We start from the raw sequence: 27,546 nt of genomic DNA on the forward strand, positions 1-27,546 counted from the left end.
GTGACTTGTTCTTTCTGGGGTCTCAACTGAGTCTCCACTGCAGCTGGACCAGGATTCCAATATTTTTCAGCCCTGTACAACCTCTGGTATTTCTGTTCAACTCTCAGCCCTGCATCAACTACTATTTTCTAGACCTTATGGAGTTTTGCCTTGCATGTGTGCAGACCAGCAATCATCTAAAGACTGGCAGGGAGTCCCCATATGTACTCTTTGATACTCTGCCTTAAAAATCCTAGCCACTTTAGCAGCCCAAAAACTTTAATTCTGCCTCCTCGATTCAGCAAGACTGCCAAGTTCTGCTTGGGCTCCATCTCCCTGTGCCAGAGTATAGAACCCCACCCCCACCCCCACCCCCACCCCCACCCCCCAAGGACTGTCACCGATCCATCTGGGATGTTGCAGATGATAATTAGCCAAGTGAGAAAATACACGTCAGGTAACAGGTCCAAAGCTCCCTCCAGGATATGGTCTTGCCTTTGCTCTATCCCATGTGATGCTTAGAAATCTAGAAAGATAAAGCTGGGAGGAAGGTGACCCAAGGCATCTTGTATTCCATAGCCCTTGCTGAACCAATTCAGAAACTGAGGCCCTGAGAGGGCAAGGGGCTTGTCCGACAGCCTCATGGGGAATTATAACTCTGTCTAGAACCTAGTTCTTTTTACTCCTTTCCATGGCTTCTTTCTCTTACACTTAAACACATTTCTTCGAAATTGAAAAGAAAACATTAAAGAAATCTAAGAGTTGCATTTTAGGCATATGATGAAATTTCTGAAGAGCAGGGAGTGATAGGAGGGCAGATAGTTCAATCATATTGGGAAATGAGAAGAGAGAGACTTTGTCCATGAGAAGCCTTTGGATGCAGGGCTCCAGGAAGAAGATACTTGGGATCCTTCAGAATCTTCAGGATGTGCTCTCAAGAATTTTCTTGATTCTTATTCAACCCTTGGCTGGCAGCAAGGGTTGCATGGGCTGGAAGTAGTGTATTTAAGTGGTTCAAAAATCAAAAGACACAAAATAATATACACTGAAAATTCATCTTTCCACTCCTTATCCAGCCACACATTTCTCTTCCCTGGAGACTATCAGTGTTACTGTTTTCTTGTGTACCTTTCCAGAAGTATTTTATGTGTAGATTAATCAAATTGCCATTCTGTTGTCTTCTTTATCTTACATAAATTGTAGCATATTATAAAAGGCTCTTTTGAGTCTTACATTTTCCCCCACTTAATATTTCTTGGATATCTTTCTTTATTTAGAGATAAAGAGCTTCCTCTTCTTTCTAACAGCTCCAGGGTGTTCCAAAATGGTTCCTAGGATGAGCTTTTAGATTGCTTCCAGTCTTTTTCTATCAAACAATACTGCAATGAATAACCTTGTGCAACCGTCATTTCATTGTGCAAGCGTATCTTTAGTATGATTTCCTAGGCCTGCAGTTGTTGAACTTTTTTAACCTTGATAGATATTGCCAAATTATTCTCCATAGGGGTTGTGCCAATTTACATACCTACCCATGATGTGTGAGAGTTGGCATCAGTTTTGATTGTTGTATTTTCAAGCTTGAAATCACCATATATCACCTTTTCCTTTCCCTTCGTGCAATGGATAGAGAATCTGAGGCTCAGAGATACAACCAAGGTTATGCTGATGGTCGGTTGCAGAAGTGGGCCTGAATCTTGGTACCCTAACTGCTTAGCCTGGGTGGTCTACAGAACCCCAGGATGCCCAGATGTGTACTGTCCCTGGTAAAGCATGTCATCTCACTGTATATCCTCAACTCGTTAGAGAAGTACACAGAATCTGACCCTTAATACCCAAAAGAGTCCTTAGAAGCCTCTTTTCTGGGCTGCAGCATGATGTTTGCTATTCTTAAAATAAGGGTTAGTCTGCCCAGTGGCAAGCCAGCTGTGACCTAAGAAAAACTAAGCCAACATCTAGGTTGGACAGAACTCATGATTAGATCTTGCAGGACTTGGTGAAAGGGGCTACCTTGGCACCTGTGCAACAGGAGCCTCTTCGGGGAGAAAAGAGATGTCATTCAGATTCTTTACCTAATGATGTCCTATTTCGGTCAGAATGCCCTCGCACTTGGTGTCTCCCACGTTGCCTGTGACTCATTAGTCCAGGTAAGGAGACACACATTATGCTCCTCATCTTGAAGTGGGACTCTTGTCATAATCCCACTTCCACTTGAACACAATGTTGGATTATCTAGGCATCAAGGAGCAGAGGAAAGTTTGCACAGTGGATTAGAGTCATGGCTGAAAGTCAGGCCACTTGAACTTGAATCTCAGTCCTATCATGAGGACTTAGCAGCTTTGTGAACTTGAGCCAATTATTTCATCTCCCAGCCTCATTTTACCCACTTGTAAAATGGGGAGGGTAATGTTAACCCTAGATAGGATGTGCTAGGTAATGTTACAGTAACAAACAACCCCCAAATGTCAGAGGCTGAAAACAACAAGGTTATGTTTTGTTCATGTTACTTGGCCATTGGAGGTTGGATGGGGGCTTTACTCTACCCTTGTCCTTTTTTCTGAGACCTAGGATGATAAAGCAGTCAGCATCTGGAACTTTGCTGGTGACTATGGCAAAGAGGAAAAGAGGATGTGAGGAACTTTGCACCGGCTCTTAAAGTTTCTGTCCAGGCTTTGTAAATGTGGAAAGTAAAGAGCATAACCACCTATGGCCCTTGGCACAGACTGCCATTTTAGCCACAAGGACAGATGTCTCTGTTTCTTTCCCTTGGGCAGGGAGGTGAATGGCGGCGGGGAGAGCTTGTGTGGAAATTCCAGAGAAAAGACTCGTTTGTGATATGAATGATACATTAATCTACTCAAGAAATTGCCTCTCTCTGATGGAATTTTAAGACACCTCAGCTCTTATGTTGCCCTCTCTTTCAAGTAGCTTGAGCTCTTGGGAGACTGTGCTCTCTCGAAGACCTTATACTGGTCTGTTCATTGTGGGCTGGGGGCAGGAAAAATCTTGTTCTTTTATAAATTTTTTAAATTCTTAAAATGATATAAGAAGACTAAAGGCAACTTTGTACCTACAGTCTTATCACCCTAGCACATCCAAAGTCTCTGATTTTTTAATCCACATATATCGGTTTGGCAGAGATGCTATCAGAAGAGAGTACTATTTTTATGTCACATATTTTAAGTTAATGTTACATTACACATATTTGTGTGTTTCCTTATGGTCTTTGAGATATTTATATTTAACAATTTTAGACAGTGAATGTACCTGCCTCTATTGGTTTTCTGCATAACAAATTATCACAAACTTGATGGCTTAAGACAACACGTGGTTAGCTCAGAGTTATGCAGGTCGGAAGCCCAGGCACAGTGTAGTTGGGTTCCCCCTTGAGGGTATCACAAGGCTGAAATCAAGGTGCTAACTGGGCTGAATTCTCATCTGGGAAGAATCAGTTTCCCGGCTCATTCTTGTTGTTGGCCAAATTCTGTTCCTTGTGATTGTAGGTCTGAATTCCTCATTTCTTTGCTGGCTGTCAGCTGGGGGCCACTCTCAGCTTTTAGAGGCCACCCACATTCTTTGTCACGTGGCCCCTCCATCTTCAAAGCTGACAATAGAGAATCTTCCTCCTATCAAAACCTTCTACTACTTCAAATCTCCTTCACCAGGAAGAGCCCTGTCTCTTTCAAGGGCTCGCCTAATTAAGTCAGGTCCACTCATGATAATCTCCCTTTCTTAGAGTCAAGTGTGCCATATAACATAACCTTCTCACAGTCCCAAGGATTATGCAGGGCATGAACACCGAGGAATGTAGAGAGACATCTTAGAATCCTGTCTGCCACGCTACCTTTTATTACGATTGTGTCCACTTCCGAGGGCCACTGCAACCAAGCACCAAAGACTGGGAGCATCAGAGGTTTACTGTCTCACAGTTCTGAAGGCTGGAAGTCTAAAATCAACGTGTTGGCAGGGCCATCCTCCCTCTGAAACCTGCACAGGAATCCTTCATTGCCTCTTCCTAGCTTCTGGAAGCACCTAGCACTGGTGTGCCGGTGATCTTTGCAATTCCTTGGCTAGTAGGTGCATCACTCCAGCCCTCCATCTTCAAATTCTGTTCTCCCTGTGTCAGTGTGCCTTCACATGGCCGTCTTCTTATAAGGACACCAGTCATATTGGATTAGGGCCCACTCCACTCCAGTATGACCATGCATCTTAACTAATGACATCTGCAACAACCTTGTTCCCAAATAAGGCAACATTCTGAGGGACTGGGGTTAGGACTTCAGAATGTCCTTTTTAATTCTAAAATTTATATGGAACAACAAAAGACCCCGAATAGCTAAAGGAATCCTGAGAAAAAAGAACAAAGCTGGAGGTATCACACTCCCTGACTTCAAAATATACTACAAAGCTATAGTAACCAAAACAGCATGGTACTGGCACAAAAACAGACACACAGATCAGTGGAATAGAATCGAAAGCCCAGAAATAAACCTACACATCTATGGACAGCTAATCTTTGACAAAGGAGCCAAGAACATACAATGGGGAAAAGAAAGTCTCTTCAACAAATGGTGTTGGGAAAACTGGATAGCCATATGCAAAAAAATGAAAGTAGATCCTTACCTTACACCATACACAAAAATTAACTCCAAATGGATTAAAGACTTGAATGTAAGACCTGAAACTGTGAAAGTTCTAGAAGAAAACATAGGCAGTACGCTCTTCGACATTGGTCTTAGCAACATCTTTTCAAACACCACATCTGACCGGGCAAGAGAAACAATAGAAAAAATAAACAAATGGGACTACATCAAACTAAAAAGCTTCTGCACAGCAAAGGAAACCATCAACAAAATGAAAAGACAACCTAACAATTGGGAGAAGATATTTGCAAACCATACATCTGATAAGGGCTTAATCTCCAAAATATATAAAGAACTCATGCATCTCAACAACAAAAACTACCAACCCAATTAAAAATGGGCAAAAGACCTGAACAGACATTTCTCCAAAGAAGATATACAGATGGCCAACAGACACATGAAAAGATGTTCAAAATCACTAATTATCAGGGAAATGCAAATCAAAACTACAATGAGATATCACCTCACGCCCGTCAGAATGGCTATAATTAACAAGACAGGAAACAACATGTGTTGGAGAGGATGTGGAGAGAAGGGAACTCTCATACACTGCTGGTGGGAGTGCAAACTGGTGCAGCCACTATGGAAAACAGTATGGAGATTCCTCAAAAAATCAACGATAGAACTACCATATGATCCAGCTATTCCACTGTTGGGTATTTATCCAAAGAACTTGAAAACACCAATTTGCAAAGGTACATGCACCCCTGTGTTCATTGCAGCCTTATTCACGATAGCCAAGACTTGGAAGCAACCTAAGTGCCCATCAAGGGACGAATGGATAAAGAAGCTGTGGTATATATACACAATGGAATACTACTCAGCCATAAGAAATGACGAAATCCAGCCATTTGTGACAACATGGATGGACATTGAGCGTATAATGCAAAGTGAAATAAGTCAGAGGGAGAAGGTCAAATACCGTATGATTTCCTTCATTAAGTAGTAGATAGTGACAACAATGGACGGATACATAGGGACAGAGATTGGATTGGTGGTTGCCAGAGGGGAGGGGGGAGGGAGGAGGGTGAAAGGGATAATTCGGTGCATGTGTGTGGTGATGGGTTGTAATTAGTATTTTGGTGGTGAACATGATGTGGTCCATGCAGAAATAGAAGTACAATGATGTACACCTGAAATTTTTACAATGTTATAAACCAATGTTACTGCAATAAACAAAAAATTAAAAAAAAAAAAAAAAAAGAATGTCCTTTTTGGGGGGACACAATTCAACTCATAACAACAATATTCTTTAATTATATTTTTAGGCTGTTTCTAGATTCTGTATGGTAGATAACCTTATAATGATCGTTGTTGACTATAAAATAGTTTCATTTTCATTGTTTCCTTATGGTAGAGTTCTTGGAATGAGATCTCTGCACAGAAATTCTTTCCTATAAAGGACGAAGGAAACCAATTTCTTAAAATGACTACTCTGTGCCAGGTGCTGAGGAGGATATGTGACCACTTGCTTTATATTGTGTCTTTAGTACAAACTTTCGAGATAGCAGCAACATTTCCTAGGCAAAGAAACTCTGGGGCAGAAAGAAACTTGCTCAAGTGTACCTATCTAGTTTATCTGTCAATCAAGGCCCAGCAGGGAAAACAGAAACTCTAGATATTTCGAACTGAAGGAATTTAATGTAGGGAATTGGTTACAGGATGAGCCAACTCAGAGATTAACAATGACCAGAAGATGCTACCACCCCTAGGCTGGATGGTAAAAAGATGGAGACAGTATTATTGGAGTTTGGGGCTCTGGGTTACTATAAAGAAGCTGGAACTATGATGGAAATTCCAGCAGGAGCTGGAGGTGCTGCAGGAGCCCCTGCCTGAGTCAGGGAGGAGAGAGAGACAGAGGCTCTGAGAGGTTAAATACTTTGCCCAAAGTCATACAGTTGATAAGTGGAGTCTGGACTCATATCCAATTCTGACTTTACGACCATTGTTCAAACACTGGTGACATTGAATTAAAATATTTATGTATTTATTCTAGTATATAACTAAAGGCAGGACAAATATAAGGTTAGATTGCAAATATCAGACTTGGTTCTCAGAAGACTCTCTGACCATGAGCCCATGAGCTGACTGGGCCTCCGGTGAACTTGGAGCAACTACCACCTGTCACCAATTTACTGCAGCCACAGTTTATTTCCTTATTGTGTCCCAGCCTTGAGTCCTCCAAGTGTCTAAATAGCTTGGAAGAGCGAGTAGACATGACAAAAGCCGGGGTTGCCATGAGGATTGCATTAAAGGAGATAAGGTAATGAGGAAGTGCTTTGTAAATTACAGAGCACCCTGCGGATGACAAGTGACACTATTATAGCAGACCAAAGCCTGCGTTTTCAGAGGGGCTTTGATTTGCACATTATTATTTTGACTCTTATTTGGAATATGATTTGAAATATGGCAGTAACTGTGTAGGAAAAACATTTGGTTCAGTGCAGGAAAAAACGGAACAGCCAGTGTATGGAGCTTCTATTCATTTTCAGCCGCTGCACTGGGCACGGCATGCCTCTCCCCTTCAAAGAGCTTTGCAGTCTGGTGAGGGAGGGTCACAACGGGGCAAACGTAATTACAGTTCAGTGTGATGTGTGCTGTAATCAGCGTACGTGCAGCATAAGGAAGTGATACAGAGGAGTGAGGATTTATTTACTCTATCTGGAGTCAGAGAAGCCTTCTCAAACTGGTTCTCCAGGAGGATCAGAGGGGAGGGGCTTTCTAGGTGACAGGATCTGCATGTGGAAGATACAAAGGCCTGGAACAGTATTTAATGTGCCATGGCACAACATAGGATGAGGGCAGTAGAGGTGGACTCAGCCACAGGGCCAGATCATGGAGAACATTCTGTATCAGGCTGAGGAAGTGGAACTTTTTTTTTGAAGTGTCATTGCCGTCTAGTTAAAGACCACCAGGAACACACCTGTAGTTGAACAAGTTGGGTTTATGACTCATTGCAGTGAGGGAGAATGCACACCATGGAGAACCACAAGGAGTCTCATTAAGGAGTTAGAAAGGACTTCTTATAGGATTTGTGCTTTGGTTGGATTATTTGAGGAGGGTCCAAGGAAGTGGAGGTTTGCTCTAGACTGAAAACTGTCAGCAAGGGGGGACAGTCCTATGATTGGATAATTGAATAAGTTTAATCTAGATGGAGGTAATCCTAGAGCAAGACTGATTGGTAGAGATGTAACAGCCACTCTTATGAGCCAGGAGAGGGATATGTATGGTATTTTGTGGTTTGCACATTGACCTTGTTTTTGTCTTCCTTAGAAAAAATTATGAAGTGATCGTGGTCTGCCTCACTTTATCATGGGCGCAGAGTGACCTGGTCTGATCTTGGTGTTCTGTGAGATTGTTTAGGTCCAACCAGAGAACAAAATGGCCTAGCTGGGAGTGCCAGACGTGCTTCCAGCAACCTCACACTAAGCTGATGGTACCAGGCCGGCTTCTCGATGTCGGGGACCGCTCTTCCCTTTTCAGAGGGTGATAGGGAGCCACAGAGAGCTAATATGCAGGGGCATGTTAAGGTCTCATCTGCTTTTGTGTAGCTCCCTCAGGCAGATGTGTTATTCTGGGGCTGACTCTTCCTCTGATTCACTGTGGCCTTGGACGAGTTCCCTCTCTCTTTGAGATCAACTTTTCTGCCTAGTAAATGGAAGGAGTGAGGCTAGATGGTCTCTAATCTTCCTCCCCCAAGAGCTGAGATCTCATGATTCTCTATCTGGGAAATTAATGACGCCTGGGTTGCAGTGAGAAGAGCAAACACAGGAGCATCATCTGGACCCTGAGAACTCCCTGTTGCTGGGCCCACTGCACACAGGTCTGCCTACCACAGCCAAGACCACTTTTAGGTTTGGGGTGGAGGAGTGGGTATGGTGAACATGTATCCTTTTGCCTCTCAACTCCATTCACCTTTCTTTCTTTCTTTCTTTTCTTCCTTCCTTCCTTCCTTCTTTGCTTCCTTCCTCCCTCCCTCCCTCCCTTCCTTCCTTCCTTCCCCTCTCTCTCTCTCTTCCTCTCTTCCTCTCTCTCTCTTTCTTTCTTTCCTGCTCTCTCTCTCCCTCCCTCTCTCTCTCTCCCTCCCTCCTTCCCTCTCCTTCCCCATCCCTCCCTCCCTCCCTCCCTCCTTCCTTCCTTCCTTCCTTCCTTCCTTCCTTCCTTCCTTCCTTCCTTCTTTTTTGGCTTAATCAACAAGAGAATTTAGTGGTTTACGGAAAGAAACAGTCAAAGGATCGGTCTCCCAGGCTTCAGACATGGGCTGATTAAAGGCTCAAACACTGGCTCCACACATTCCAGTTTCTTACTGTCTCCTCCTCTCTTCCTTTACGTTTATTTTTGGCTCTACTTCCATCATATTCTCATTCTCTGGCCCCACATGGTTAGATGAAGGCTACAGCGGTACTAATCCTAACATCCTCCCTTAATGGATGAACAGACTACTTCTGACTGCCATTGGGCAGATGTGGGTCATGTGCCCAGCCCTGCACCATCCCTGAACCATGGGGGTGCAAGAGTGAACATACTAATTCAGCTCAGAGTGCACTGAAAGATCCATTCAACTAAACCAAATCAGAGCCCACTCCTGGAGCAGATGGCAGGGTCAAATCACAAACCGTATGGGCTGGCTGTGGGAAAGAGGTCTCCAAGAGAAATTGGGGATCGTGCTTACCCAGAAGAATTGTGAATTAGAATTGAGGGGCCAAAATAAAACTAGGGGTTGCCCTCCTCGGGGAAGTATAGATCGTGGTGGGCAGAGCCTTAGAATGCAGGAGGTCTATGGTCAAGCCCCAGCACTGCCACTGTCTTTCTAAGGGACCTTGACCAAACACCTCTTTGCTGTCTCTTGGCCTCCATTTCCCACAGTTGGCTGATGGGGATAGAACAGAGCTCTCCCGTCTGTGCAGGGCTGTGGGTCTTTATCCTACTGTATGTCCGAGGGCCTTGTGTTCATGATAGGACACAGGACAGTCATCCCACAGGGGCTAGAAGCCCTGTGCTCACTGAGACACTGCATACTGGGTCCATGGGGGGTTCCATTTGTCAGAGGAGCTCTCGTCAGGTGCAGAACAGAGAAGGCATCCAGGGCTCTGGAAACAAATGGGTTTTCACACCAGCCGGGTGCAGCTTGCCTTCCTTGCAACCTTGGGCTCTCTGCATGTTCTTCACTATGTGTGCTGACCCCTGGGGATGTTAATGAGAGCTGCACACTGAGAAGATGAGCAAACACCTTCTGGGTCCAGCAACGTGAAGACTCTCAAAACAGCTCAAAGAATAGCTGTCAGAGCAAGCCCATAATTATAAAATCACCACTAGTGGAGGGCAAAAAGACTACACTCAAAGTTCAGCGGGCCTCCAATAGAGGGTGGGAGTGTCCTGGTGTGGGTGGAATGGACTGTGATTGGTGTGTGCAGACTGTGATGGGCAGATGTGGAAGATTTACGTCTAAGCATTGGTGGCAAGTATGAGGTGGGTCAACAGGAAGTTCTGGGATAGAGGAAGGTTAGGATTGTCATTCCTCAGTGATATGAGGCTGCACACACATCCCATTCTGTCTTTGCCACTTAATAGCTCAGTGGTCTTGGGCATATCTCTCTGAATCTCTGTGTCCATGTAAAATGGGGAGAAAAAAGAATTCTGGTTCTTACTGTCCCACGGGGCATTTGGGTACTCAAATATCTCCAAAGCTTGTGATCCAAATGTCTCTGGCCTGGGCCCCTCAGATCCTTCCCTGTGGACCCTACATTCTCTGGTCTCAGGGCGTCCCATCTCTGCAGGACTCTCCACGTCTGTCTTACTCTGCCTTGGTCTTTGTTTACCCAACTTCACAGCCCTGAATTCACCCTGGCCAGCCCTGGGACTGTGGCGACTGTGGACTTGGAATTCTCTACCCAAAGCCCAGATCCTCTTGTTCCCTCTGGGGAATCTCTTCTCCCTGCTGGCATTGTTAACTGAGCTCTGTGAGGGTAAGCGAGTTCTAAAGACTCAGTGAAGGGTAGTCTCTGCGCCTGAAATCTGGACTGAAAAGTGGTCCTCCAATTACATGCACGATGACATTTTCTGAGTAACATCATTACACATCCCCCAGTAGCACCCATCCTGACGAATCCGACATGGTGTGGGTTATTAACTCCTGCTGTTACATCAGTAACCTTTCCTGCCTCCCTCCCATTCTGGTTTGGATAATTTACCTTGCAGCTCCAGCATTTTCTCCAGAACGAGCAGGGATGACTCACGTTATTGCCCTAAAAACCCAAGGAAATGTATCTCGCCTCTCTTCCTTCCAGTGTGATAAATCTGGTTATAACTTGGGGATGGCCACTTGTGGCCGTGCAGCGGTTAAAATGCACTGAAAGATTCATTCAGCTAAACCGAAGTTGTCAGGCGGATTGCCAGAGGGAATTCTTGTTGCAGACACAAGTTGTGTTATGTCTGCTGTAGCCTTGTGGCGGCTTTCAAATTGCCGTTAGGAAATAAATCCATTAATCAGTATGGACCGCCCCCGCTCGCTCTGCTAGGCTCAGGGCTCCTTGGAGGCACAGTGTATGTCTTAGTCCCTCACCTGTCTCACAGTTTCTGGCAGAATATGCCCTTGATAATTGACTCTTTCTTATTTTTTCTTTTTAACATTAAATTCTTTAAAAAATAGAATCACCAGTTTTCACAGATGGAAGTGAACTCAGAGAGCACCTCGTCCAGCCCCTCTGGTCCTGAGGCCCAGAGAGGGGAGGTGATATCTCCCAGGTCACACAGCGAGAGTCAGCGAGAGAGCTGGACGTGAACCCTGGCTCCAATCGACTCTCTTTTGTGCCTTTCTTGGCAGCTTCTGTCAATGGAGGAGACGAGGAATTCCATTTGGGTTTTATTCTACTGTTTTACAGTCTCTTCTGAGTAATAAGGTCGGCTTGTTTAATAAGTTCAGCCTCAAAGTAGGTCAGGGATTTTATTTCTGTGCATGGGCCATTAGCATTCTTAAGTGAGAACACATTTTTTTAACTGAGAAAATATCCGCTGTGTCGATGAGACGCTCCTCCACTTCTGCCCATTTCCTGAGCTGTGTCAGATCCTTTTATACCACAAAGCCTCTGTGAGGGGAGCCTCCCAGCCTCCAGGCTTCGCAGTGGGGGCTGAGGCCGAATGGGAGGGACAGGGAGGGGACCGTGACCCTAGGAGCTACAGCACGCGGAGCCTGGGCCAGAAGGGCAAGGTGACTTCCGCAGGCTTCTCAAGCTAGTGGTCACATTGACTGTGTTTTGTTTTGTAGGAGCTAATTCTCTGGAAAACCCCAAACACTAGCTTAGAGAGGGTCGAGCACTATGTCAAGAAATCTCTCCAATCTCTTGTGACTTAAGTGCCTTCCCGGATCCCATCACCCAGTGGCCCAGCTGGTGGAAAAGGAGTCTGGATCCTAGACCCTGCTGCTGTTGTCAGGGAGAAGGATCAGGACTTGTGCGGAGTTGGGGAGGGGGAGAAGGGCGACATGACACCTCATCTATTTAGGGCTGCTCCTGAGGATAATACCAATTTTATATTTTTAGCTATGACCTGAATTGTTTCATGGGCTCACTCCTTTGTCAATTGCCTTTAACTTAAATGAGGCTGGTAACACAATTATAGAAGAATGGTTTCTATTCAAAATTCCTGTGTAAAGCGCTTGGCAAAGACTCTGTTGTAGGGGAGAAAGACACAGGCATAAATGACCAATACCACGCAGAGTGTAACGGGGCGATAGTGGGCTGCAAAGGCCTCTGGCAGAGTTTCCACACATCAGTCATTCACTGCTACCTCCAGTGCTGGAATTAGAGACACAGACATACATCCAACTAAAGAGCAGCGTGGTTGAGGAATCGCCCAGAGGCTATGCATATAATGAGTGTTCGAGAAGTATTTTGATAAATGAGTGAATGATGCAGCCCAGTGGTTCTCAAACTTGGCTGCACATTGGAAAAACACTGAGCAGTTAAAAAAATACTGATGCTTCGATCTCCCCCCAGGGATTTTGATGTAATTGGTAAGGGTTGGGAATTAAACATCAAGAGTTTTAAAACTTCCCCACGTGATTCTAATGTGCAGCTAAGTTTGAGAGCCCCTGGTGCAACCACTGAAGACTGTTTTTAAAGAGTGAGATAGCTTAATCCAAACTTACTAAAAATGATACTTGGCACTGCGTAGGGAATGGACCCAAGCTGTTTGCCATTTAGGTGCGAGTACAGCTTAGCCCTCCCCAAGGGCTCCTGTGAGCATCAAACCTGCAGAGTTTTAATAGTGATCTCCCCATTTCTTAGAGGGGCTCAGTTTATGCTTCTTGTCTGCAAAGGAACTGGTTACTTTAGCTTCTGAATTGACCTTGAGACCCCCAAATGTTCCCACATCAACCTTCTGGGCCGAACCTCGACAGATTGGGGTCAATCTTGAGTACATCTTAGCTGTTGATAGCCCTTATTGGGGTTTCCAGATAGGAACAAAAATCAAAGTTCCATTTCCTTTCCTTGGAGGAATCAAAGGTAGGGCAGGAAATTCATGGAGCAATTTCCAGAGGCCATAAAGCCCTCCAAGCTGTGAAGAGCTAGGTTGCAGTGACGCCATTAGAGATCAATTCTTTAAAAAAAAAAAAAAGTTAATACCTTGGGAAAATTGCAACATTAAATCTGTTTGTCCTTTGGTATAGGTGACTTTAATCAGATTGCTTTCCTGATTAAGATCTAGATGAGGTTTTAGGTGAGAATTTTTTAAAACTTTGTTATTACTTATATGTGTTTTTCTTCAATGAAGAATGATAGCAATTTCACTGAGACCGTCAGTGTGCCCCATTGGATAGGCCAAGGTATATCTTTGTAGCAGGGCAAGCTTTCAAATTCACCTCTCGTTTTATCGCATATGTGACTACAGAGGTGAGTTTTAAACATTTTCCTCAATTGTATACCACCCCAGGAAGAAGTAAAGAGGCAGATTTTAGGGCTAGCTTTCATTAGTAAATGATGCTCTACCTGCTAGGACATTTGAATTCACTATACCTTGGTGCTGGACCCTCTGTCCTGCCCCAGTTTTGTCTATCTTACATTGAGTCTCATCCATGCAAACATCCATGCGTATCTTGTTGACAATTTCTTCACCAGTTATCTTCATTTGAAGTCATTTTCAAATTAATGCCTTCATAAGTATCACTATCATATAATATATGGAAGAAATGTATCAAATGGCCAGATGTCAATTCCCATGTTTGCCTGCCATTGCAAAATAAAACACCAGGCTTACCACATGTTCAAGTACATTTTAAGTGCATTAAAATGTCTCCTTTGAGGCATTCTTCAGTAAGAGTAGGTTGTCTCCTTCTATTTTTGTCTCAGATGGATTCAGCCATGTCTTCCCCAGTCTTGCCTAGCCTGCAAGCTTCACCTTCAAAGGTGATTCTGAAACTGATCTTAAAGGAAGCTTCAAGCATTTTGTGTGTGTGCGCACTTAATTGTGCCTCTTTATCACATTAACTTCTAGCCAAGACTTTTCCCTTTTAAGTTACAAACAAATCTGGTAATATTTCTCCACATTATTAGTTGAATATATGTGGTGTATTAGTCACCTATGACTACATAAAAAATTACCCTCAAATGTAGGAGCTTAAAACAACAAGTATTTACTACCTCACAGGAGTGGGTTAGGAATCCTGGTGCAGCTTGACTGGGGGTTCTGGCTTGGAGTCTCTCACAGGCTGCAGTCTTACGTCTTGACCGAGGGAGGCTCTGCTCCTGGGTTCCCTCACATGGCTGTTGGCAGTCTTCAGAAGATCCACTTAAAAGGTCACTCCCATGACTATTGGCCTCAGAGCCTCATTAGCTGTTGGCTGAAGATATCCTTTCTTTGGACTTGTGCCTCTCCATAAGACAGCTCACAACAGGGCAGAGAGAGGAGGGGGAGGGAGGAGTAGAGGAGAGAGGAAGGAAGAGAAGAAAGAGAGAGAGAGAGAGGGAGAGAGGAAGAGGGAAAGAGGGAGGTGGAAGAGGAGAGGGGAGAGGAGGGAGGGAGGAGCAGGAGAAGAGGGAAGAGGGAGTGGGGAGAGAGAAGAGGGAGGGGGAGGTGGACAGGGAGAGAGAGACAGGGAGAGAGCAAGCAAGCCCTGAGTCTCTGTGCTTACCTCAGGAGTCACATCATCACATCACCTTTGCTATGCTCTGTTTGTTTGAAGTGAGTCAAGAGGTCTAGCCCACTCTCAAAGGGTCAGGGTTACACAAGGGTGTAGACACCAGGAGTGAATCATTGGGGACCATTTGAGAAACTGCCCACAGCAATTGGGGTCTTTAAACATTGCCACAAAAGTGATGGTCATTGGCAGATATTATTCAGGATTTTCTTGCACAAGAGATATTGAGTTTTAGCTCTTTACAGCTCTACAATAATAAAAGCCACGTATTAAATAAGTATCTAAGTATATCTTACACTTTCCAGATTGGCAGCTGCTTACTAATGAATCACTAATTGAATTTGGAGTAACACTCCCACCTTCTTCCCTGTCAAGTTCAATGAGGGGACTCGGAAGGACAATGCTATGTTGGATACATGCCTCCCAGGTTGTAGGTTGTTCTGAATTTAACTGTCTTACATCTTTTTAATAGTTTTGAGCATATGCTTCCTATTTCCCATTTTTAAGCAACTATCCATCATCCTGACTGAAAACATAATTTTAAAAATATTATACTTTAAAAAAATAAACCAAGAGTGCCACTGGAACTTGCAAAACAAAACAAACATATTTTTTCAGCATTTCTGTGTGATTATGAAACTCTCTATGGCAGGAAATAGAACCAAACATAGTTGTATGTTTCTCAACTGAATGTTGGATTGAACACAATTTTGTCAGGAATCTGAATTGATTTGTGAGCACTGATGAATTGGAGTAGAGTCAAAAGTAAAAAATTAACCTAAACTTGACATCAAAAGCACATGATTTGTAACTGGAAAAACTGACCAATTGAATCTCATCAAAATTAAAACTTTTGTTCTGTTAAAGCTCATATGAAGAGAATGAAAAGACAAGCCACGGAGTGGGAGAAAATATTTGCAAACCACATACATACAAAGGACTAGTATCTAGAATATATAAAGAATTCTTAAAACACAACAGCAAAATAAAGAAAAAAACCAAAAAACCCCAAGCAAACAAACAAAAACCAACAATTCAATTAGAAAATGGGAAAAAGTTATGAGCAGGTATTTCACTGAAGGGGAGATCCACATGGCAAATAAACGCATGAAAAGGTGTTCGATAGCATTAGCCATTAGGGTAGTGTAAATTAAAAGCACAATGAGCTATCTCTACATACTTATCAGAATGGCTAAAAAAAAAAAATGATGACACCAAATGCAGGTGAGGATGCAGAGAAACTGGATCACTCTTGCATTGATGGTGGGAGTGTGAAATGGTATAGCCACTCTGGAAAGCAGTTTGGCAGTTCCGCATTCCGTATGACCTAGCAATTGCACTCCTGGACATTTATTCCAAGAAAGGAAAACTTGTATTCACACAAGAACCTGTACAATCATGATTGTTCATGGCCACTTTATTTGTAATAGCTAAAAACTGGAAACAGCCCAGATGTCCTTCACCAGGTGGGTGGTGAAACCAGCTGTAGTACATCCATGCCATGGAATACCACCCAGCAATCCAAAGACATGAACTATGGATGTCTACAACGACTTGATTGTATCTTCAGGGAATTATGCTGAGTGAAAAAAGCCAATCCCAAAAGATTATATACCGTCATTTGTTAAATGTCAAAATTCTAGAAATGGAGAACAGATTGGTGGTTGCCAGGGGTTAAAGATGGGGTGGGGAAGTGAGGAGGGGGGTGGATGTGGTTATAAAAGAGCAGCAGGAGAGGTCCTCGTGTTGATGGGAACGTCCTGTATCTTGACTGCACCAGTGTCAATATCCTGGCTGTGATATTGTGTTTTGCACAAAGTTATTATTGGGGAAGCTGGGTAAAGGGTACACAGGATCTCTCTATTATTTCTTACAGCTAGTGTAAGTCTATAATTATCTCAAAATAAAAAGTTTAATTAAAAAGAATTGACAGTGATGCTAAAAGTGACAGACTGAGTTTTCACCCCCAGCCCGTGGGCCTTCTCTGAGCAGGGATGTGCAGTCCTGTTTTCTGTAGCAGAGTACTCTGTTCAAGACCTCTCATCCTGCTGGGTTTCCCAATAATAGCAAACTACCAATTCTTGCAGTCCCTCTCTACTCATCAAAATATTCTTCATTCCAAACTTTAATGAAAAAATCAGATTGGCTGACAGCAGAACAGGATGCTTCTGATTTTTGCGTTGACTCGTTCATTCAACAAATATTTATGAATTATTTATTATGTGCCAAAGATCAAGGCAGGTGCTATGAATAAGAGGGTGAGAAATATAGAGGTGGTCTCTGCCCTCCTGCTGCTTACAGTCTAGTGGGGACGACCAGCATAAGCAACGGCACAAAATATAAGTGCTAGAAAGAAGATTGTCTAGGAGCATGGGGAAAGTCAGGGAGGGCTTCCTTGAAGAAGTGAGTTTTAAGCTGAGATATGAAGAGTGACCCAGGTGAAGAGAGAGAAAGAGGAAACAGTGGATGCAAAGGCCCTGAGGTAGAAAGTAGCACAACACTTGGGGATTATTTGAAAATAGACCCGCATGTCCGGAGCCTGGGCAGCCTGGAGAGGGGCAATGGTGGAAGACAAGGCTGAAGAGGTAGGCGGGGGCCACATCATTCACGATGTCTGAGGCCATATAATGGAATAGAATTGTTATTTTAGGAAGATCAGCTGGGCTACAGGGTGGAGAATGGATCTGAAGAGGGCAGAAGTAGAAACAAGGTTAGAAGTCCTATGCATATTGTAAAAATGGGGGATATAAAACTTTTTTTTTGTTGTTAATTGAAATCCAACATACAATACAGTAAAGTGCATTGACTTTAATATATGAAACTATGTTAAATTCACCTTTTGATTTTCATTATAATTTGAGATTCTTTGGAATTTTCTCTGTACACGATCACGTGGTCTGAATAATGAAAGTTTTATTACTTCTTTTCCAATCCTTTTATCTTTTAATTCTTTGTTTTTTGTTCCATTGCACTGGCTAAAACATCCAGTAGAATTGGGGAACTTAGGGGGAAAGCATTTAGTATTTTACCATTGATTATGATGTTAGACTTTTGTTTTAGATACCTGTTATCAGATTAAAGAACTGGCCTTCTATTCCAGTTTGCTAAGAGTTGTACTGTGAATAGATATTGACTTTCAAGTGCTTCCTTGGCATCTCTTGAGATTATTACATAGTTTTTATCATTTAGTCTGTTACTATGATGAGTTATACTGATTAATTTTCTAAGATTAAATCGATCTTATAGTCCTGGAACAAGCCCATCTTGGTCATGATCTATTATTCACTTTATATATCACTGGATTTGGTTTGCTTATATAATATGTGGGAGTTTTATCTCTATGAGACATTGGCCTGAAAGTTTCTTTTCTTGTGATATCCCTGTAAGGTCTTGGTGTGACAGTTATCTTGGGCTTGTAAAATGAGTTTGGAAGGATTTCTTCTCTTGTATTCCATGAAAGAATTTGTGTAAAGGTGATATTTTCTTGAAACCTTTTATGCATGTAAAAATTCGAGCTTATTTTACCTTATACCTTCAAGTAGGATTTTGTCCCAGGAAGATGTTCTATCTAAAAATCGTCACTTTGTAGATCCCCTCAGAAGTTGCTATATAACTCTTTGGGTTCCCTCTGCCTGTGTTTAAGCACTACATGATTAAGATTTTAAAAATATTTAAAATGGTGCCTGAAATGTGATAACCACTCAATAAATTTTCCTTCTCCTCTTCCCTTATATTCTCTACCTGCCACGGGAGTACCCAGCTGCAGAGGCTTGTGGTGGGCACCAACATGAGGCTATTAATCCTGCTCTCAGAGCCCAGTGTCCACGTGCCTGAGTCAGAATTGTGGCCTCTGGGGATGGAGACAATGGGCCATGGTCTATGACACCTTGCAGTATTCTGTTGTTCCTAAGTCCTTTTCCAAAGAGCTGCTGTTTAGGCTCTGCTCACTCCCCCTTCATCTGGATATGGCAGAGCACAGAGGCAGCCCTAGGGACCCAGGGGGGATTTAGAAGAGGCTAATTTCTCAGTTCCTTTACATAAAAGGGGCAGTCGTCTCTTAAACTCTCCCCACAAACAGAGCAGGCTGTTATGGATAAGCCTTTTAATCCATCTGGACACCCTTTCCTGACACTTCAGAGCAGTCGATACTTCTAGTCACTTCCAGCCATTTCAGCAGCTTAGAGACTAATTATGCCTCTCCCCTCTGCACACAGGGATATGCCAAGGAGAGAAATTTGCAAAATAACAATATCTCTAAAGCCCCAGCCCCCTTCCTTCTCTCTCTCGCTGTGGCTGGTAGCGTAGCAACTGATGAAGCTGCCTGGACTCAGGATGCCCTGAATCACGCGTTTCTTCCCTCCCTCCCACCACTGCCTTTTCCTCTACTCCAGCTTTTCTCAGACATGTTCTGTTAAGACGGCTGCCATGTTTTCCCCTGGCGCTTGTTGAGTGTGGGCTGCCCCTCCCGGTGGGAGATCAGCGGTTTCCTCATGCATAAAGCTGAAATTGATTTCATCGCATGTGCTACATGAGCCCAAGATGCCCAGAGCACTCAGGTGCTCAGAGTGGAGGTCACAGGAGGCTTGAGAAGCTGGGTCGAATGGCCCATTAGTGGAGAGGACTATGGGATGGGGAGAAGGGCTAGTGCGGGAGGCCAAGAGGGAAGGGAGAAGGGAATAACTCACATTTATTTAGGGCCTGTCATGTTTCAGGCATTGACATTTGGTCTTCACAAGGACCCAGTGAGATATGATCCATTACCCTAGTTTTACACATGAAGAACGTGCAGCTCAGAGGAACTTGCCCAAAATCATGGTTAAGTAATAGAAATTATAAGACATCTTCTATCCGTCTAATCCAGTGACTTTGCACTTTCCAATATATCATACTGCCCTTTGTAAGTGAAAATGCAAAGGGATGGAGTGTAGAGTATTGGGCGTAGCATGGAGAAGCCAGTATGGTGCACTGGGATGCTGGGCAGGGAAATTGAAGTAGACACCTACTCATGTGGACGGGGCAAGCATTGTGGAGATCAGCTCCACAGTTGTGCACATGCCCGGGACTCACCCAGCCTGTTGAATCCCAGCCTTATACTTATACTGGTCCCGTCTCTCTTGACCCCTTACAACCAATCAATGACTAAATCCCATCCAATCTCCTAAACCTGTGTCTAGTCCCTCTGACTCTGCATCTCCAGCCCCAGGGCCATTACCTTGGTCCAGACCTCCATCATCTCTTCCTCGGTAATGGACACAACTTCCCCTTGACTCCAGTCTCTCACCTCAGACTCATCCTCCTCTCTGCACTCAGAGAAGTCGTCCAGAAGGAACATGTGCCTATGTCACACCACTGCTTACAAAGCCTCAGGATGAAGCATAGGCTCCTCAGGAAGACCATTCCTGATCTGGTCCTTGTTGACGTCTCCCATCGCCTTTTTGCTGTTTTCCGCGCTCTCATCTATATTTCAGCAGCATGTGCCATTCCTGAGTGACCCAGTCTCTTCTCGTCTCTGTGAAGGCTCCCTTCTCCCAGGTGCCCGTTAGACTCTCCTCTCCTTTCATGATTTGATTTCTCCAGGAAGCCTGTCCTTCTCTCCTCCATCTGGTCTCCTCCTTGTATTCGTTTCCTAGGGCTGCTGTACCTAATTACCACAAACCTAGTGGCTTAAAACAACACAAATTTATTATCTTACAAATATCGAGGTCAGGAGTCTAAAATGGGTCAGCCGGGCTGCATTTCTTCTGGCTCTAGGGGGGAATCTGTTCCTTTGCTTTTGCAGTTTCTAGAGGCCACCCACATTCCTTCCTCGTGGCACCTCCTCCATATTCAAAGCCAGCAGCGCAGCATCTTTCAACTCCTTGCTGACTCTGCTCCTTCTGCCTTCCTCTTGCCCTTTTAAGGATCCTCGTGATTACATTGGGCTCACCTGGATGTTCCAGGATACCCTCCCCACTCAAGATCCTTCACTTAATCACATCTTCCAAGTCCCCTTTGCCGTGTGACGTTCTGGTGATTAGGATGTGGACGTCTTTTTGGGGCCGTTATTCTGTGTCCCACACTCCTCTCTGTGTCCCCAAGACCTCGGGCCTGCCACAGTCCAGCCTTTATCACTTATTCTGCAGCTCATTGATTTCTGCATCTGTTTCACTCCCTAATCTCGCAGGTTCCTCCAGGGTAGAGAAAGTTATTTGCTTTGCCCCACTGTCCTCAGAACATAGCAGAATCAGCCCTCAGTACTCGTTCGTTGAACACAAGACTTTATCTCCCTGGCTCTCATCTACCTGCCTCGCTGTCTGGCTCACTGGGGTGTTGAGGACTCTGGGGCAGTTCAGTGCGTCAGTGAGAATCTCCACCTAGAGCAGCACCGACTAGGGCTTCCCAGCGCCACCACGTCCCGGCTGCGTGACCTTGGGTGACTTGCTTGATTTGTGTGCCTTAGTTTCCTCGGATGCAGAATGAAGGTGATTATAATATCTACCTGTATCAGTCAGGGTCCAGGAAGGAAACCCCAAACCATACTACGTATTTCAAACAGTGGATTTTTATTGAAGGGAATCACACAAGTATTGGAAGGTTGCCAGTGCAAACGTGGGGCACTAAAGTAGCCAGGAATTGCAGGAAGCAGCTACGACACCTGGAACTAGGGTACCACGGGGAATAGGTGGGGTTAGGGGGCTAGGAGTCTGGAGGAGAGGCCCTGTGGGGCTGATGCTGGGACTTTGAAGAGGGAAGCCCCATAGATGGTGCCACATCTATAAGGGGGCCTGGCCTAGCTTCTGCTGGTACCTCCAAAAAGATGCTGTGCTATAGATGCTGTGAGGGCCAGAAGAAACGAAAGCCTGGAGCACAGCTGTCTCTGTTGCCAGAGTGATGCTGCAAGGACCTTGAAACAAGAAGAGAGCATTTTCTTCCCTCTTCCAGCTTCCTAGTCTCCGTGGAGAGCCTCCCATTGGTAGGACTGAACCAAAGCTGGCAAAGGGAGTCCAGAAGTGTGGTAGGCAGAGTCCTAGCCCCAGAATCCCAGAGCCTGTTACAACAGGGTGAGCTTGAAGTGAAAGGACCAGAGGTAAATAACTAGCACATTCCTTTAGTTTCCTCATGTGTAAAATGGATCTTATAGTAGTACTTACCTCATGGTGTGATATGAGGAATAAATGAGTTTATATATGTAAATCCTGGAACAGAGCCAGGTACATAGTGCTGAGCCAGTGTCATTTGCCCTCACCCCATGGTGATAATAATAGCTCTCCCCATCAGGTGGGTGTGCAGACTTGGATGTCTCTAGAACTCAGCGATCCAAATTGCCTAAGGCATGAGTTCCTTCCATCCAATTCTCCATAGCTGGGCTGCTGGGCAAAGTGGGGCTGGGGCGGCAAAGGGTGCCTGTCCACAGACCTGTGCTCTTCTAGGACTGGATACTTCAGCAACATGGCCTCTCATTCCAGAGATTTAGAATCCTGACTCTCTAGGTCCCTCTCTGGGGGAATAGACTCTTAGTTCAGACTTTCTTAGGACTCTTGGTTAGCAGGCAAGGAAAGAAAGGCTCTTCTAGAGTGATTACTCTGCTCCTAATTTTGGGAAGTGGCCCAGCAAAGAGTAATCTCGAAAATGTCGAGGCGCTGGGGGAGAAAGAGGAGCCGGGAGCAGAGAGAGTATTGCAGATCACAAAGTCTCGCCTGGTGCTATGTTGTTATTGAATTATGCATCTTTAAATGACTTCATTGGTTGCAACATGACTGCATTAAGTAGACCGAGGCTGAGGCCTTAAATGTATTTGCTTGTGGAAGAGCCAGCAGGAGCACACACTGACATTACTGTGGGCCCTCTTTATCCTGACACAGGAAGAGGAATGCTGTTAATGGGATCTTTGTGTCTCTCTATGGGGGCCACAGAATGGGGGCACTAGCTAAGTTTCCCACTAACTGCTGAATAGCCCCACGGACTGCTGGTTGGGAGGATGAAGATAATAGTAGATAACACAGTGTGCTTGTTATATCCTGGGGCTCTTCTGAGGGTATGGAATCTAATACCTTATGTAATCCTCATGGCAAACCCATGAGGGAGGTGTTATTATTATCCCCATTTTACAGGTGAGGAAACTGAGGCACAGAGAGGTTAAGTAACTTGCCCTGGCTTTATAACATCTTACTTCGGATTTCTCCAAAAACAGACGCTGAGACTAGGGTATGCAGGTAGTTCATTTGGCAGTTGAAGGGAACATCGGTAAAGAGGAGGGGGAGTGAGACAGGAAAGGAAGGAAGGCTCCTAAGGGTGCAGTATTGAGCTGGTAGCCCTGGGGGATGTCTGATGCTCAATCCCACTAGAGATCCTCTAAAAGACTGAGCAAACCAAGCCCATTGTCCCACCAAAGGTCAAGGAAACTGAGTGTTTATCCACCAGTTCCCATCCCTCATTAGGAAAGCGTTGTTCCTGCGAGTGGTAACACCCTGGCATGTCCAATCTGTCCTATGATGGGGCCATCACACTCTGTTGGCAATCAAAAGTTATCAGGCAGGGAGATGTAGACACCGGAGGTAGGAAGTCATCAGTGCATGGAGGTATTATCCACCAAAACTACAAGTGACCTCAAAGGAATATGGGCTGGGTACCACCAGCATCTGCTGCATATAGCTAAAAGGTAGTTGAGCTGGGATTCAAACTCATGCAGTCTGATTCCAGAATTTTGTCTTTAACTACTATTGTTTGTTTAAAAGAGATTAAAATATGATGAGGATGGTAGAGGAATGGAAACCATGCCATAGAAAGAAGTTGCTTAGAATCATAAGAACTAGCAATATTTATGCCAGAAAAGAGAAGAGTGTTCATGGCCAGTGTCCTCAAATATGGAGGACTGCCACACTGGGAGGGAGAAACTCCTGGAGGGCTATGAATCCAGTACCAAACCCACCATATAGCAGCCCTTGTGCTAGGACCTGGGACACAGACAAAAATGGCTTGGTCTGTGCCTTGAGACAGATAGTGTGTAAGTTGTGGGATGAATTTGTGCCCGGGGGCCCTGAGGAGGGGCCTGTCCACTACAAAGGATGCTGTTGATGCCCAGTCCAAGTCTCCTTTACCAGGCTGGCTCACCCTTCCACTAGTTGCCATGAGTGTTGGCTGCTGAAGGCTCATAGTTGTCCCTTGTACTGGGTTGAATGTGTTCCTCCCAAATTCATATTCTTCCTAGAACCTCAGAACATGACCATATTTGGAAATACAGAGGATCTTTGCAGATGTGATTTAAGTTAAAATGAGATCATACTGGAGGAGGGTGGGCACTATGATTGGAGTCCTTTTAAGAAGAGGGAAATTTGGACAAGACACAAACACACAGGGGAGAAGGCCGTGAGAAGATGGAGCCAGAGACTGGAGTGATGCATCTGTAAGCCAAGGAAGATAAAGGGCCGGGGGCAAACATCAGAAGCTAGAGGAGGTGAGGAAGGATTCTTCTGTGGAGCCTTTGGAGGGAGCATGTCCCTATTGACACCTTGATTTCAGATTCCTCATGTCTAGAACTGTGAGACAATACATTTCTGTTGCTTTAAGCCACCCAGTTTGTGGTACCCAGCTACAGAAGTCCTAGGAAACTAAGACACCCTTCTCGAGATAGCTGTCCTTGGCCACATGGGAGCTACTTGACTGAGGGGCAATGCCTGCACCCCTAGAGCAGCCCACATTCAATTACTAACACAGGGATGCAGAAGGCTGACCCCCTGCCTCAGTAAGGGACGATAAGGTGGTGCATTTTGTGCTCCAGAGCTCCGTGGGAACAGCCTGAAACTAGTCTGCAACCAAAACCACATCTTGGTTTAGCTTCTTGACCCTTCCTCTATCCTGCCTCCTTCTGAGAACTCTCCTCCAATCAATCACTTGCACAGAATCCTTGTCTCAAGCTCTTCTTCTTGGGACCCTGGGGTAAGACATTCACAGAACACAGAGACTCAGTCTTGAGGTAGGAACCTCCAGGAGGGCATCCCAGAGGAGGGCTAAGTCTTGAAGGACAAGAAAATGTGAGTTTCCTGGAGAAGGGGAAGAGTGGTCTGGCAGAGAGAACAGCGTAAGCAAAAGCACCTCCCAGTCCTTCGGCATCACTTGTGTGTCAAGTTGTGGGGTGAGGGGAACTGAGTGGCCAGGGAACCTGCAGAGGTAGAGAGAGGCCAGCTCTTGGAGGTGTGGTGTGATAACCTGGTGGACTGCAGATGGAGAAAGACCTCTGGCCTATATTTCAAATTACTTTTTCACTATTAAAACTCTTCACTAATTGTGTGGACAACAGAGAGTGCGCTCCTTATCCCTGGAGGTCTTCACGCTAAGTTGTAGCCACATGTTGGAGACCTCTGCATCGGGCAGGTAGGGCTCAGTGACTTCCCATACACCTTCCACATCTATGGTTCTATGACTGTTGACCACTGTTACTGCTGCTGGGTTAAAAGGTGCTGGCCTAGTTACCAGATCTGGCTTCTTCTCACCAAAACCACTTCTCTGTGATGTTGGATGAATCACTTCAAATTCCTCAACCATGGAAATCCTATTACCAAGAGATAGTATAATGTAGTGATTATGAGCACTGCTCTGGAATCTTCCTTAGTTTGAATCCTGTTTCCTTCTCTTGCTAGCCTTGTAATTGTGAGCAGTTAACCTCTTTAAGCTTCAGGTCTGTTTTTTTTTTTTTTTTTTTTTTTTTTAATTTATCAAATGGGATTGATAATCGCACCTGCCTAAAGAGTTTGCCAGAATTGAAAAAGATAATGCATGTCAAGTCCTTAGCACAGTGCCTGGCACTCAGCTACTCTTAACGAGAACTTTCATTCTGCTGTCTTCACAGGCCACGGAGCTGAAACAGAAGCACACTTTTACTTGCAGCATAAAGAGGATCAGCGCAGTATTGAGGAAAGAGTGTAGACTTTGAGAAGACCTAGATTTGAATATTAGTTCTGCTTAGTACCTCTGTGAGATTGGACAGGTTACCTAATGTAGCTGAGCCTTAGTATCCTCATCCGAAAAATGGGAGTAACACTGTCTGCTTGGTGGGGTCACTGTAGGGAGAAAAATGAGGACACAGGTAAAGTACTATAAAACATCAGTAGCAGTTATTAGAGGAGTATTTGGAAGTCAAGAGTCAACTTATGGTGGAGGCCTCTGAGCAGTGCCAGAAGCAGCCAGGATCTCTCCTTGTTAGGGAGCCATGGGTGGGGAACAGGCTTGGCAAATGGGCACAGTTGTGATTCTTGATTCCCAGTACCTGGTACCTGGGCAGATGAGAGAGGAGATTGGCTGTTAAATATTCTTAGTGACTAAGGGCATAGAATCCCAACAGAGGTCCCACCCAGTCATAAAAGCTGAAAATATAAGAAAATCTTACTTATTTACAATGTTTATCTTGGTAATAAGAAACAAATGCAGGTTTATGAGAGGACATTTATGGAGAAACAAAGAAGAAAACGAAGAAGGGAAGAAAACACTACTCACTTCCTCACAACCCTAAGAAAAACATCAACATTTTGGTGTATTTAAATCTAGCATTTTAATGGGCATAAGTAGGTGGAATTTTTTTTTGTTTATTTTAATTTAGTTAAAAATGGACTTCTGTACCTATGGAGAGTCTTGTCTGAGGGAGAGACTATTCCAGAGAAATTTTTTGTGTCCATTTTCAGGATTATTGCCAAAGCAAGCCTTAACCATTCATAATGAAATTGCTTGTTCTTAAGCATCATCTAAATGCCATTGGGAAGAGATGCATGAGGTTCTATCCCTCCTTACAGTATAGTTATGTCTCCAGTTCTGTCTGGCATAAGATGATGCTTCTTTACTAGACTCTTATCTAACAAAGAGGAGTCTTGCGTAGTCATCCCATAGGACCGACCTTACTAATATATCAATTTCCCCATCCTAGAGGTCCGTTTTTTCATTGAGGTCACATTGGTTTATAATATTATATAAATTTCAGATGTACCTCTTTTTTTTTTTGACTTCTGTATAGACTACATCGTGTTCGCCAGCAAAAGTCTAACTGCCATCTGTCACTGTATGAATGTGTCCCTTTACCCTTTTTGCCCTCCCCCCATCCCCTTCCCCTCTGGTAACCACCAATCTGTTTTCTGTATCTATGTGTTTGTTTGTTTATCTTCCACATGAGTGAAATCATTCAATATTTGTCTTTCTCCGTCTGACTTGTTTTGCTTAGTATAATACCCTCAGGGTCCATCTGCATTGTCAAAAATGGCAAGATTTCATTTATTTTTTATGGCTGAGTAGAGAGGTCATGATTTTGAATCATCCCAAAGTGGACTGGGGTCTATCTTCAAGTAATTTTTTCTCTGAGGAAGGGCAAATAGACAGTATGTTTTCTGTGCTCTTCAGAATCTGAGAATGTCTTTCTATTGGCTCTGCAAACGCACCACAACTTAGATAGCTATAAAATTCTTGGGACGTGAAACATCCTCTTAAAACCTTGTGTGTGTGTCATACCATTGTGCTTGGGAGTGCAGACCCCCAGTCAGGCCACCTTGGCCCTAATCCTGTCTCTTTGAATTACTAATTGTTTGGCTTTGGGCAGATTACTTAATCTACATCTCTTTCTTTTTTTCAGGAAAATGTGAATCATAATAGTATCGACCCCTAGAGTTGTTGTGAAGATTAAATGAGTTAATATTTTAAGACACTAAGAAGAGTGACAGGTGCATAAAAATTTGCAGTGTCATTTGTGGTTATTATTACATTCATGATCATCCTCACCATCATATCCCAGTGTTTCAAGTTTAAATGATGAATCTGAGAACTGATTTTTTAGTC

The 27,546-nt window shown here is 44.2% G+C and overlaps 1 protein-coding gene across 1 annotated transcript in view; it reads left to right on the plus strand.

Annotated features, from left to right (window-relative positions):
• PTPRT (protein tyrosine phosphatase receptor type T) overlaps positions 1-27,546 on the plus strand; it is a 1,015,836-nt gene that overhangs the window by 426,736 nt on the left and 561,554 nt on the right. The window lies entirely within an intron of this gene.

The sequence above is a fragment of the Ceratotherium simum genome, chromosome 21 (genome assembly GCF_057802395.1).
Source record: "Ceratotherium simum simum isolate JZ-2026a chromosome 21, ASM5780239v1, whole genome shotgun sequence".
NCBI classification, from domain to species: domain Eukaryota; kingdom Metazoa; phylum Chordata; class Mammalia; order Perissodactyla; family Rhinocerotidae; genus Ceratotherium; species Ceratotherium simum.